This window comes from Procambarus clarkii, chromosome 4, assembly GCF_040958095.1.
Source record: "Procambarus clarkii isolate CNS0578487 chromosome 4, FALCON_Pclarkii_2.0, whole genome shotgun sequence".
Lineage (NCBI taxonomy): Eukaryota > Metazoa > Arthropoda > Malacostraca > Decapoda > Cambaridae > Procambarus > Procambarus clarkii.
The window spans coordinates 60,783,515-60,797,523 of record NC_091153.1 but is presented as its reverse complement, the minus strand read 5'-3'; positions in this window follow the sequence as shown (position 1 = coordinate 60,797,523).

Genomic DNA, 14,009 nt, shown 5'->3' with positions numbered 1-14,009 from the left:
CCTACACAGACATATGCATATCAAATACAATTCCTTGGAATTCACAGCTGTAGAGATGACGGAAAACACACAACCGGAACCCGCTCTTAATTGACACTCCAACTCACACCCGCAACACCCACAAAAAAAGTTTCTCTTGTTTCATGTATACTTACTTTAGTTTTCGTGCTACAGTTCTCATTTAGGTATCAAAATATTCCTAAGAAAATAGACTACAATACTGAAACAATCTAAGACAATTATGTGTACTTACCAAAGCAAAGACGATTGTAGTAAAATAAGTTGAGCATTTTATCTCCACTCCACCTCCTTCAGGTACTGATTCCTGAAGTTGCTCAACAGATGTTCCTAGGTGGAGTGAAGCTGATGTAGGTGGTTATTTCTTGTCCACCCAATACACCCTTTTCCTGTGATAAGTGGTGTAACAAGGTATGACGCAAAGTGGAACATCGCATGTCTTGCACGCTATACCAGTTTCCTTCCTGATACCCGACTTTGAACACACTTCACACCTGCGACGTTTGGGGATTTTTACCAGCTCATGTTTCAATTTATAGTTCAGGCGAGTCTCTGCTATAACAACACGTCGCTGTTGTCTCTTGGTTGGCAATAAACTACTGTCTGAATCGTCGCTCTCACTATTGTTTTCAAACACTAATGTGGAATATGAATTATCTTCATCAGATTCAGCTTCAGCACTAGGTGTAGACGTGAAGAGAGGGCGCCTCACACCCGACGGGCCAGGTGTTGACGGGTCAGCAGCAGGATACACAGGACCAGTGTCATGATTTATGTCTGGAGCATGAACTAGATGTGGAGATGGTGTAGTTGTTGCAGGCCACTCTGCCTTGTCAAATTTCAATAAAGACCAAATAGCAACTTCATGGAACTAGAGCAGAGTTAGTTTCCTTCGATCATCTGTGTTGGCCTTGTACAATGCATGTACAATGCATTGAGTAAAGACCAAATAGCAACTTCATGGAACTAGAGCAGAGTTAGTTTCCTTCGATCATCTGTGTTGGCCTTGTACAATGCAACCACAAGTTGACATTGAATGTGAATTAACAATGAGACAAGTAAGATTTATACTAATACATTTATACTAACTCTGTTGAGCGTTGACCATTTATACATCAAATCTGTTGATGTGAGCACTTTAGTTTAGTCTGCCGTTTAAAGAAAAAAAGAGCATATCAATGGTATATCACAGAAAACGAATTTATCATAAACTCATGTATTTGTCTTATCATATTGAACTGCATTCATATTTTTAATATATAACAATATGAATATACAAATTTCTGTAAATCCCCTACCTTGTTGGAATCTGTGGAAATGAATGAGCAAATGTGCTGGCTGAAGGCGCTGAAGGAAACCACATTGGTTTCATTTTGGATACAAATGTCCATGGAAATTCAAAATGGAAACTAATTATATAGTTGAACCTGCAGAGACGAGTTTAAGAATCTGTGTTGAGAGTGATGGACACAGCCTTCACAATTATACTTCAGAGAATGTAAACATCTAAGAGTCATTAGAAATATGTGTAGAATAATAAACCCTACATTGTTTGAGTTAGGGAAAACACCATTTGTGATATATAGATACTATAGCTGTTCTTAAAGATTCACCCTTTTTTGCACCAGCAAGATAACATATAAGATTTTAAGAGTTGACGAATGTTAATATTCTTGTTTGATAAACTGTGAACTTGAGACATAGTTAATAAGAACATATTAACACAACAAAATGTTTTCATAATCTTTAACACCACTTTCCAGCAACTTATATAATTTATATAAATTATTTTAGAGAATAATACATAAATTATATATTTAAACATGATATAGTGTTTAGTGGAATGTATAAGGAGTCAAATTGTGTTAAAAAGAGCAATTTTTAGAAAATTTGGAAAAATACTTTTTTCTGTTCAAATTATAACTAAATGGATTTTAAAGGTTTCACTCAGCCAATATATATCATTCACAATTTATTAATGAATTTTACAAAAAAACACCATAAATTTTATATTTAAACATGTAAAAACTATTTGTTTTACATTTGGAAGAAAATAATTGTAGAAAAACAATTTATAATTAAACCTTTGTGTTTGGATTTTTTGAGTAAAAGTTTCTCAAAGGCTTTCCTGCACCATTCTCAATGCAAATCATTCCCACACCTATGGCAAGAGATAGGCGAACGTTGTGTAGATGATTTGTGTTTGCTGGGGATCACCTTCAAGAGGGGAACTTTACTCAACAGTCCCCGCCAGCTGGAGTCGTACTGCCGCTAGAGGAGGCGCAGACGGAGGTGGTCCTGGACCACACCCCAGACGTACCACAATACACGACACACCACTGCCACCATCATCATCATGGTGGAGTTGATTCTATCAGTACTCATTATTTATGTTTTATTATTTCTGAAAAGTATTTTGTTTTTTACAGAATATTATTGATTTGTTGCTGTATTGTTCATCGCTAATGTTTGGAAATGAGATGTGTTACAACATGCAGAAATACGACACGCACCTGGCAGCTACCAGGTGATTGTAGTGGTGGAGCTACCTGGTGATGGTAGTGTTGTAGCTACCTGGTGATGGTAGTGGTGTAGCTACCTGGTGATGGTAGTGGTGTAGCTACCTGGTGATGGTAGTGGTGTAGCTACCTGGTGATTGTAGTGGTGGAGCTACCTGGTGATTGTAGTTGTGGAGCTACCTCTGATTGTAGTGGTGTAGCTACCTGGTGATTGTAGTGGTGGAGCTACCTGGTGATTGTAGTTGTGGAGCTACCTGGTGATTGTAGTGGTGGAGCTACGTGGTGATTGTAGTGGTGGAGCTACCTGGTGATTGTAGTTGTGGAGCTACCTGGTGATTGTAGTGGTGGAGCTACGTGGTGATTGTAGTGGTGTAGCTACGTGGTGATTGTAGTGGTGGAGCTACCTGGTGATTGTAGTGGTGTAGCTACGTGGTGATTGTAGCGGTGGAGCTACCTGGTGATTGTATTGGTGGAGCTACCCGGTGATGGTAGTGGTGTAGCTACCTGGTGATGGTAGTGGTGAAGCTACCTTGTGATGGTAGTGGTGAAGCTACCTGGTGATGGTAGTGGTGTAGCTAGCTGGTGATGGTAGTGGTGTAGCTACCTGGTGATGGTAGTGGTGTTGCTACCTGGTGATGGTAGTGGTGTAGCTACCTGGTGATGGTAGTGGTGAAGATACCTGGTGATGGTAGTGGTGTAGCTACCTGGTGATAGTAGTGGTGTAGCTACCTGGTGATGGTAGTGGTGTAGCTACCTGGTGATTGTAGTGGAGCCGCTACCTGGTGATTGTAGTGGTGTAGCTACCTGGTGATGGTAGTGGTGTAGCTACCTGGTGATGGTAGTGGTGTAGCTACCTGGTGATGGTAGTGTTGTGGCTACCTAGTGATGTTAGTGGTGTAGCTACCTGGTGATTGTAGTGGAGCAGCTACCTGGTGATTGTAGTCGGGTAGCTACCTGGTGATGGTAGTGGTGTTGCTACGTGGTGATTGTAGTGGTGTAGCTACCTGGTGATTGTAGTGGTGTAGCTACCTGGTGATGGTAGTGGTGTAGCTACCTGGTGATGGTAGTGGTGTAGCTACCAGGTGATTGTAGTGGTGGAGCAACCTGGTGATTGAAGTGGTGTAGCTACCTGGTGATTGTAGTGGTGTAGCTACCTGGTGATGGTAGTGTTGTAGCTACCTGGTGATGGTAGTGATGTAGCTACCTGGTGATTGAAGTGGTGTAGCTACGTGGTGATTGTAGTGGTGTTGCTACCTGGTGATGGTAGTGTTGTAGCTACCTGGTGATGGTAGTGATGTAGCTACCAGGTGATGGTAGTGGTGTTGCTACCTGGTGATGGTAGTGGTGTAGCTACCTGGTGATGGTAGTGTTGTAGCTACCTGGTGATGGTAGTGGTGTTGCTACCTGGTGATGGTGGTGATGTAGCTACCTGGTGATGGTAGTGGTGGAGCTAACTGGTGATGGTAGTGATGTAGCTACGTGGTGATGGTAGTGGTGGAGCTACCTGGTGATTGTAATGGTGGAGCTACCTGGTGATCGTAGTGGTGGAGCTACCTGGCGATGGTAGTGATGTAGCTACCTGGTGATGGTAGTGGTGGAGCTACCTGGTGATGGTAGTGGTGTTGCTACCTGGTGATGGTAGTGGTGTAGCTACCTGGTGATGGTAGTGGTGTAGCTACCTGGTGATGATAGTGGTGGAGCTACCTGGTGATGGTAGTGGTGGAGCTACCTGGTGATGGTAGTGGTGGAGCTACCTGGTGATGGTAGTGTTGGAGCTACCTGGTGATGGTAGTGGTGGAGCTACCTGGTGATAGTAGTGGTGGAGCTAAATACACCTGTGTGTGTGTGTGTGTGTGTGTGTGTGTGTGTGTTTTGTGGCAAAAAAAAAATAATTTGATATATGACAGATGGGAAGGGAGCCGAAAGAGCCAAACCCCCATAAGCACAATTAGATGAATACTCTTGGCCACTCGCTCCTAACACTTTGCCGTTAGGGGGAGGGGGGAAATAACACTTTGCCGTTGGGGGGGGGGGAAGTAACACTTTGCCGTTGGGGGGGGGGAAATAACACTTTGCTGTGGGAGGGCAAACACTTTGCAGTGGGGGGACAAACACTTTGCAGTGGGGGGACAAACACTTTGCCGTGGGGGACAAACACTTTGGCGTGGGGGGACAAACACTTTGCCGTTGGGAGGGACTAACACTTTGCCGTTGGGGGGGACTAACACTTTGCAGAGGGGGGACAAACACTTTGCCATTGGGGGAGTAACACGTAACTTGCCATGGGGGGACTAACACTTTGCTGTGGGGGTGACTAACAACACGCAAACAGTATGCCCTCAAAACAGCGTGAGCGAGAGGCCCGCAAAACCGAGCGAGCGAGAGGCCCGCAAAACCTAGCAAGCGAGAGGCCCGCAAAACCTAGCGAGCGAGAGGCCCGCAAAACCGAGCGAGCGAGAGGCCTGCATAACCTAGCGAGCGAGAGGCCCGCAAAACCAAGGCCGTGTTAGTCACCTCCACAGCAAAGTGTTAGTCACTCCACGGCAAAGTGTTAGTCCCCCACGGCAAAGTGTTAAGGTAGGAATCTGGTGTTCCTACACCAGGTTATTCCTCAGTTCACGAACTGTAGTTCACTGAGGTCGTGACCTGCCCCGCCTGCCCCGGGTCACGGGAGTCACGGGCTGCGGTGTTATGCGCAGAGTGTGTGACACTGGTGTTGTCACAGGGGTAGTCACGGGGGTGGTCACGGATGTAGTCACGGGGGTGGTCACCACCAATTATGCCTCAGGTGGTGTCCTGTAGCACCACGTCTGTGTCACAGGTGACCTGGGTCGTATCCCGACACGCCTGCCCCGGATCACGGGAGTCACGGGCTGCGGTGTTATGCGCAGAGTGTGTGACACTGGTGTTGTCACAGGGGTTGTCACGGGGGTGGTCACTGCTGTTGTCACAGAGGTTGTCACGGATATAGTCACAGGGGTTGTCACGGATGTAGTCACGGGGGTGGTCAACACCAATTATGCCTCAGGTGGTGTCCTGTAGCACCACGTCTGTGTCACAGGTGACCTGGGTCGTGACCTGGGTCGTATCTCGACACGCCTGCCCCGGATCACGGGAGTCACGGGCTGTGGTGTTATGCGCAGAGTGTGTGACACTGGTGTTGTCACAGGGGTAGTCACAGGGGTAGTCACGGGGGTTGTCACGGGTGTGGACACGGGGGTAGTGACGGGTGTGGTCACAGTGCTGGTCACGGGGGTTGTCACCACCAATTATGCCACAGGTGGTGTCCTGTAGCACCACGTCTGTGTCACGGGTGATCTAGGTCGTGACCTGGGTCGTATCCCTACACGCCTGCCCCGGATCACGGGAGTCACGGGCTGCGGTGTTATGCGCAGAGTGTGTGACACTGGTGTTGTCACAGGGGTTGTCACGGGGGTGGTCACTGCTGTTGTCACAGAGGTTGTCACGGATATAGTCACAGGGGTTGTCACGGATGTAGTCACGGGGGTGGTCAACACCAATTATGCCTCAGGTGGTGTCCTGTAGCACCACGTCTGTGTCACAGGTGACCTGGGTCGTGACCTGGGTCGTATCTCGACACGCCTGCCCCGGATCACGGGAGTCACGGGCTGTGGTGTTATGCGCAGAGTGTGTGACACTGGTGTTGTCACAGGGGTAGTCACGGGGGTAGTCACGGGGGTTGTCACGGGTGTGGACACGGGGGTAGTGACGGGTGTGGTCACAGTGCTGGTCACGGGGGTGGTCACCACCAATTATGCCACAGGTGGTGTCCTGTAGCACCACGTCTGTGTCACCGGTGATCTAGGTCGTGACCTGGGTCGTATCCCTACACGCCTGCCCCGGATCACGGGAGTCACGGGCTGCGGTGTTATGCGCAGAGTGTGTGACACTGGTGTTGTCACAGGGGTTGTCACGGGGGTGGTCACTGCTGTTGTCACAGGGGTTGTCACGGATGTAGTCACAGGGGTTGTCACGGATGTAGTCACGGGGGTGGTCAACACCAATTATGCCTCAGGTGGTGTCTTGTAGCACCACGTCTGTGTCACAGGTGACCTGGGTCGTGACCTGGGTCGTATCCCGACACGCCTGCCCCGGATTCCGGGAGTCACGGGCTGTGGTGTTTGTTATGATCTCAGCCTACAGGAGAAACGAGTCTCCCTCCTTGAGAGTTATTCGTCAAGCCTGACCTGATTAGAAGGTCTAAGGAATATAGAGGTGATAACCCATATGTAAAAATAGTTGCTTGGATATGTATAACAGTTTGAGATTATGGGCAATGAAGAAGAAAACAGAGAAATGACTGGCGAGGAGATGTGGACATTTTACTGGAGGAGTGAGGCTCGCTTCCGGAGGACCTTGACCTCACTTGAGTGCCAGACATCGCAGGGTGAAGCCGCGCTCCGTTGAGCTCCCGTCAGAAGGGAACCCCTAGTGATATATCTCGAAGAGAAGAGAAGTGTGCAGACGTACCAGCTGTGGAATCGATCTGGGGACGTGTGGTCTCAAGTCGTGGGCGATAATTAGTGAATATTAAGCCGCCCGAAGGCATTATTGTGGGCCGTGGAGCGCCCTGACCAAGCCTCGTCAGAGGAAGAAGCGCCCTCGACCAGACGACCTGTGGTAAGCACGATATACGCCAGTTCATAGTGATTGCTTGTAGTTGGTCGTGTGCCCAGCGACAGTAGCGATGTTTATTTTATAAGTTAGACATGTTTTAATAAGGCAGAAAGCCTGAAATAGGAGAGTGAAGAGGGAGGAACACGGAGCGACGTCCGTCCTCTCTGAGCTCTGACGGACGACTGAGGGAGGAAGACCCTCCCAGCTAGTGAGGACCCGCCGCTAGGCGAGGTGGAGTATGGACCCGCCCAAAGCGGGGGAGTCCACTCTCACTGTATGTAGAGGACAGATAGAGGTTTGAGGCAAGCATATTGTGTGGTTATTTTTGTTTATGTGTTAAAGGGGAACATTTTATTGGAGTGTCGATGGGTTGCAGGTTTGTTCTTTGGGGAAGAAGTTGCTGAGAACTTCGAAGCCAGCAGATGAAGTAGTTGATGAGAATCCAAGGTAGTGGAGCAGAGGACCTCGAGCTGTGAGGAGAAGCAGCAGTGAAGAGGAGTGTCACGTGCTTCTGTAGATGTGGAGAAGCACCATAGTTGCTCGGGGAAACTTCATGGTGTAGCAGCCAAGAGAGCTGTGGAGGACCCTAGCAGAAGGGTGAAGCACCGTAGTTGCTCAAGGAAACTTCATGATAGCAGCCTGGAGGAGCTGCAGAGGATCCTAGTAGTGAAGCCTGGAAGAACCTAAAGATATTAGGGTAGTGAACTTCCAGAGGTGGAAGGGAAGTACTGGTGGATTACTTGTAGGGAGTTGATGGTGTTTGGTTGTCAGTAGAGTGCAAGACGCAGTGAGAGGTGAGTGATTGTTTGTATTCTGATGTCAAGGAGTGTTTTATACTGAAGTTTAGAGTACAGTTGTAGGCTGGATTACCTACAGACGTATGCGTTCTAGGATTGATAGAGTGATCGATTGATCATTGTTGTGTATTAATGAACATTTATACTGATATGTTATTGCATTCAAATGCTGATTTTCTTGGTACACATTTATAGATACATATATATATTCTCTTGCTGATGGTGCAACAGTGTATGTAGACTTGATCAACTTGAGGAGGTTAATAGTATCAGGTGGTGAACCAGGAGATAGGATACCACTTGATAAGCTGATAATAGAGTTCTGATGGTGTTGGAGTGCAACCTGATTGTGATATTGTAGAGTATAGGATTCATTATTATTATATGTGTGTATGTATCGTGTATGTGCTTTGTCCAGTAAATGTATCCCAATTTGCTGGTGTTTGCCCTTGTCCTAGTGAGGCTTCCCAGGAGGTAGTAAAGAAGGAGAGAGAGAGAGAAAGAACCAAGAACCACTGCTGTGGACAGGGTAGGAGGTAATTCTAGTAAGTCATAGGGGATTGAGGAGATCATATCTCATAAGGAGAGAGTGGGGAGTCACAGCGGCTCGAGTGGGTGTGTGCACGTGACAACGAGGCTAAGTGTTGGAGCCGCATCCCCTAAACGTGTGACGTTGAGCCCCTCTCCAAGAGCCAGAAGCGCCAAGGGTGATCTCCTAGTATAAGGACTCTGCCGAGTTGTGGGTTGGGTTGTCCATAGAGAAGGATCAACGACGACAACACCAACCAACCCACAGTCTATAATAAATTGGGGGCCTGTGTCCGGAAGAGTGAACTGACACACCCACACCCTGTCCAAGAGTGGAGTTGTACACCCTTGCTGAAATAGATAAACTGTGTGACCGCAGGTGTATATTCTCTCTTGGGAAGACTCACAGGACAAGATGGATAAGGTGCAAGCGTTTGTGGAGTCAGGCAAGCCTGAGGACTTAGAAGGTTGCACGAGGGATCAATTGAAACAAATAGCAGAAAAATGTGGCTTCAGGTTGAAAGCATCTAAAGTAGCTGGGATGAAGGATGAGATCCTGAGGCAGTTAAGAGCCAAAAATGAAGCGGCAGAACAAGGAGCCCAGAAAGGTGCTGAAAGTGGAAAGGAGGATGATGGGCAGGATGAAGTGAGATCCCAGGGATCGAGTAGGAGCAGCAAGAGTAGCCGCAGTAGTAGGAGTAGCCGAAATAGGAGCTTGGAGAGATTCCAGTTAGAGCTCCAGATCCAACAACAGCGTGAGGAGAGACAGTTCCAGCTGGAAAAGATGAAATTGGAACTCCAGATGAAAAATGAAGCCGAGAAGGAAAAAGAGAAAACCAGACTGGAAATAGAAAAAGAGAAAGCAAGACTAGAGGTGGAGAAAGAAAAAGAGAAAACCAGAGTAAGAGAACCGGAATTGGAACAGGAGAAAGAAAAAGAGAAAGCAAGGCTAGAGGTGGAAAAAGAAAAAGAGAGAACAAAACAAATGCAGATAGAAGCGAACAGAACCTTGGCTGAGCAAAGGATTGAACATGGGTTGCCAGAGAGCACCACCCAGGTATCACACCCACCAGATGTTAGGGTTAGGGAGAAGGACATTCCCTTGTTTGTGCCCGAAGAGGCAGAGAGCTTCTTCGAGCATTTTGAGAAAGCAGCCAGTATCAAGGAGTGGCCACAGGAGGAATGGGCCCAGCTGGTCCAGTTAAGATTGACCGGTGCAGCCAGGGAGGCATACACCCAATTGTCACTGGAAGAGTGCCAGGATTATGCCACAGTAAAGAGCAGCATATTGCGCTCGTTTCAGTTAACCCCAGAAGCTTATAGGAAGCGCTTCAGAGAGGTGATCAAAGTTGGAGCGTGTACGTTTGCTGAGACAGCAAGAGATCTGGAAAGACGATTCCAGAAGTGGATTGAGGCTGCTGGAGTTGGATCTTATGCTGACCTGAAGCAACTGATGGTCATGGAGAAGTTCTTGGAGATGATGCATCCCGAAACAAAGTTCAAGATCCAAGAAGCAGGGATATTGGAGATGAAAGATGCCGCAGATAGGGCGGATATGATTACGGAAGCGTACAAGAGCTTGAGGGAGAACAGAGTGAGAAGCGAGGCGAGACGCAGCAATGGCAGATCCAATGGAGTCTGGGGAGGAAGAAATTATGAAAGACCCAGAAGAGTCTGGGGTGAGAAAAATTTTGATAAATGGGCAGATAAAAGTAAGTACCCTAAAACTCAGAAGAGTAGGTCGCGCACTTCATCTGAAAATGAAGATGGAGGAGCTAAACGAGAAACTAATCGTTATCCAGGGAATCAAGAGTCCAGTAAAGCTCCACAGAGTACAAGTAGTACGTCTGGCCCGAGGAACTCCAATACGAGTGGGCAGAGTCAGAGCTACTCTGGTACATATAGAAGAGATTTTTTCCAGATGAGGTGTTACAATTGTAACGGATTGGGTCACGTGATGCGAGATTGTCGGCAGGGCAAGAGAGTTGTGACCCTGGCCATGTGTGACCCCCGAAGTAAATATACTAATGTGTTCCGAGACAAACCACAGAAAGTGAACTTAGTGAACGAGAGGTATAGGCCGTTCATGAGCAAAGGTTGGATCAGTGTAGGAGGCCAACCTGAGGTAGAAGTGGGTATCTTAAGAGATACCGGAGCTAATCAGAGCTTGATTACGAGAAGCCTGATTGGGAATGATCGACGGTTAGCTGGCAGGAGTAAGATGAGAGTATATGGGTTATTGTCTGAGAGTGACATGCCCGTATGTACTGTCCAGCTAAGGTCGGAATATGTGTCGGCAGAGGTGATGTTGGGAGTGTGCCCCGACATACCTGTTCCAGGAGTCCAAGTGATCCTGGGGAATGACTTGTGCGGGACAAAGGTGTTGCCGAGAGTCGTAGCGGATACTGTGCCAGAGGAGTGCCCAGAAGGCCACGGCACGTGTGGGACACCTGAGAGTGTGAACCTGACTGACATCCGAGGAGATGAGTCAGGAGACCGCCAAGCCATTGAGTACCCTGTCTCGGTAGTGATGAAGACAGAGGTGGCCGACAAGGAAGACGCTGGAGAAGGTGAGACAGTGTCGATTCAACCGGTGGAAGATATCGATGTAGATATAGCATGGCTGTTTGATGAAGGTCCAGCCCAGGCAAATGGAGTCTCGGTGAGGTCGAAAGTGAGGATGACCCAGCCGAAGAAGAATCACGTGAAGAGAGCGGACCTGAGTAGAGCCCAGACTGCTGAAATTAAGAGCCGGAAGGCGAATGAAACTGTGCTGAGTAGGAATGAGGAAAGATGTGGACATACGGAGGACGAGAGTAGAGCGTCAAATGGTCCACGAGCACAGAGGCATATGGATAGTGGAGTTAAGTTGTTTGAGATGTCAAGAGTTGGCATGTTTCACAGACAACGTGGAGGAGAAATAATGAAGAAGAGTGATAGTCGAGAAAATGAGAGGAGAAGAGACAGTATGTGTGGAGAGATGCTTACGAGCACTTTGGGAGAGGCAAAGCGACATGTATGGTCGAGTGCTGTTGGATGTAGTGCAGTGCTCGAAGAAACTTTTAGGGAACGAAGAAGAGTTGAAGGAGAAGAAATGGAGTGGTATAGAAGTGAAAAAATGTGAAAAGAGGATGATGATACAAGCATGGAGGAATAGGGGAAAGCCGAGGACTCGATGGAAGTCAAACAGGATGAGGTCTCGGATAAACGAGGAGACGAAAGGGAGGATCGTCGGTGAAGACGAGGGAGTGAAGTATGATGACAGGAGACGAAAGTATAATGGCAGTAGATGGAAGTGTGAAGACGACAGAGGAGGTACAGACAGCAGATGTCTGACTCTGGACGTGAAGAGAAGAAGACGAGGAAACGGAGGGTGGAGACAGTAAGTAGAGTGGACCGATGGAGTGCAGGCGTCCAAGGAGGACAGCCTAGCTAAGAGGTGTCAGAGAGGTCAAATCGTTTATGAGAAGATCATGTTTCTGGAGAGAGGTGAGCCAGATGTTGCAAGGAGCAACGAACTAATTGTAGACTCCTAAGAGAGTATATCGGGTGAAGAACGAGACAGTGTGGTGGCGGATGTATTATCCCGAGCTTTGCCACTGGAATAACTCTCAAAAATAAGGGGAGGGGAGTGTTATGATCTCAGCCTACAGGAGAAACGAGTCTCCCTCCTTGAGAGTTATTCGTCAAGCCTGACCTGATTAGAAGGTCTAAGGAATATAGAGGTGATAACCCATATGTAAAAATAGTTGCTTGGATATGTATAACAGTTTGAGATTATGGGCAATGAAGAAGAAAACAGAGAAATGACTGGCGAGGAGATGTGGACATTTTGCTGGAGGCGTGAGGCTCGCTTCCGGAGGACCTTGACCTCACTTGAGTGCCAGACATCGCAGGGTGAAGCCGCGCTCCGTTGAGCTCCCGTCAGAAGGGAACCCCTAGTGATATATCTCGAAGAGAAGAGAAGTGTGCAGACGTACCAGCTGTGGAATCGATCTGGGAACGTGTGGTCTCAAGTCGTGGGCGATAATTAGTGAATATTAAGCCGCCCGAAGGCATTATTGTGGGCCGTGGAGCGCCCTGACCAAGCCTCGTCAGAGGAAGAAGCGCCCTCGACCAGACGACCTGTGGTAAGCACGATATACGCCAGTTCATAGTGATTGCTTGTAGTTGGTCGTGTGCCCAGCGACAGTAGCGATGTTTATTTTATAAGTTAGACATGTTTTAATAAGGCAGAAAGCCTGAAATAGGAGAGTGAAGAGGAAGGAACACGGAGCGACGTCCGTCCTCTCTGAGCTCTGACGGACGACTGAGGGAGGAAGACCCTCCCAGCGAGTGAGGACCACCGCCAGGCGAGGTGGAGTATGGACCCGCCCAAAGCGGGGGAGTCCACTCTCACTGTATGTAGAGGACAGATAGAGGTTTGAGGCAAGCCTATTGTGTGGTTATTTTTGTTTATGTGTTAAAGGGGAACATTTTATTGGAGTGTCGATGGGTTGCAGGTTTGTTCTTTGGGGAAGAAGTTGCTGAGAACTTCGAAGCCAGCAGATGAAGTAGCTGATGAGACTCCAAGGTAGTGGATCAGAGGACCTCGAGCTGTGAGGAGAAGCAGCAGTGAAGAGGAGTGTCACGTGCTTCTGTAGAGGTGGAGAAGCACCATAGTTGCTCGGGGAAACTTCATGGTGTAGCAGCCAAGAGAGCTGTGGAGGACCCTAGCAGAAGGGTGAAGCACCGTAGTTGCTCAAGGAAACTTCATGATAGCAGCCTGGAGGAGCTGCAGAGGATCCTAGTAGTGAAGCCTGGAAGAACCTAAAGATATTAGGGTAGTGAACTTCCAGAGGTGGAAGGGAAGTACTGGTGGATTACTTGTAGGGAGTTGATGGTGTTTGGTTGTCAGTAGAGTGCAAGACGCAGTGAGAGGTGAGTGATTGTTGGTATTCTGATGTCAAGAAGTGTTTTATACTGAAGTTTAGAGTACAGTCGTAGGCTGGATTACCTACAGACGTATGCGTTCTAGGATTGATAGAGTGATCGATTGATCATTGTTGTGTATCAATGAACATTTATACTGATATGTTATTGCATTCAAATGCTGATTTTCTTGGTACACATTTATAGATACATATATATATTCTCTTGCTGATGGTGCAACAGTGTATGTAGACTTGATCAACTTGAGGAGGTTAATAGTATCAGGTGGTAAACCAGGAGATAGGATACCACTTGATAAGCTGATAATAGAGTTCTGATGGTGTTGGAGTGCAACCTGATTGTGATATTGTAGAGTATAGGATTCATTATTATTATATGTGTGTATGTATCGTGTATGTGCTTTGTCCAGTAAATGTATCCCAATTTGCTGGTGTTTGCCCTTGTCCTAGTGAGGCTTCCCAGGAGGTAGTAAAGAAGGAGAGAGAGAGAGAAAGAACCAAGAACCACTGCTGTGGACAGGGTAGGAGGTAATACTAGTAAGTCATAGGGGATTGAGGAGATCATATCTCATAAGGAG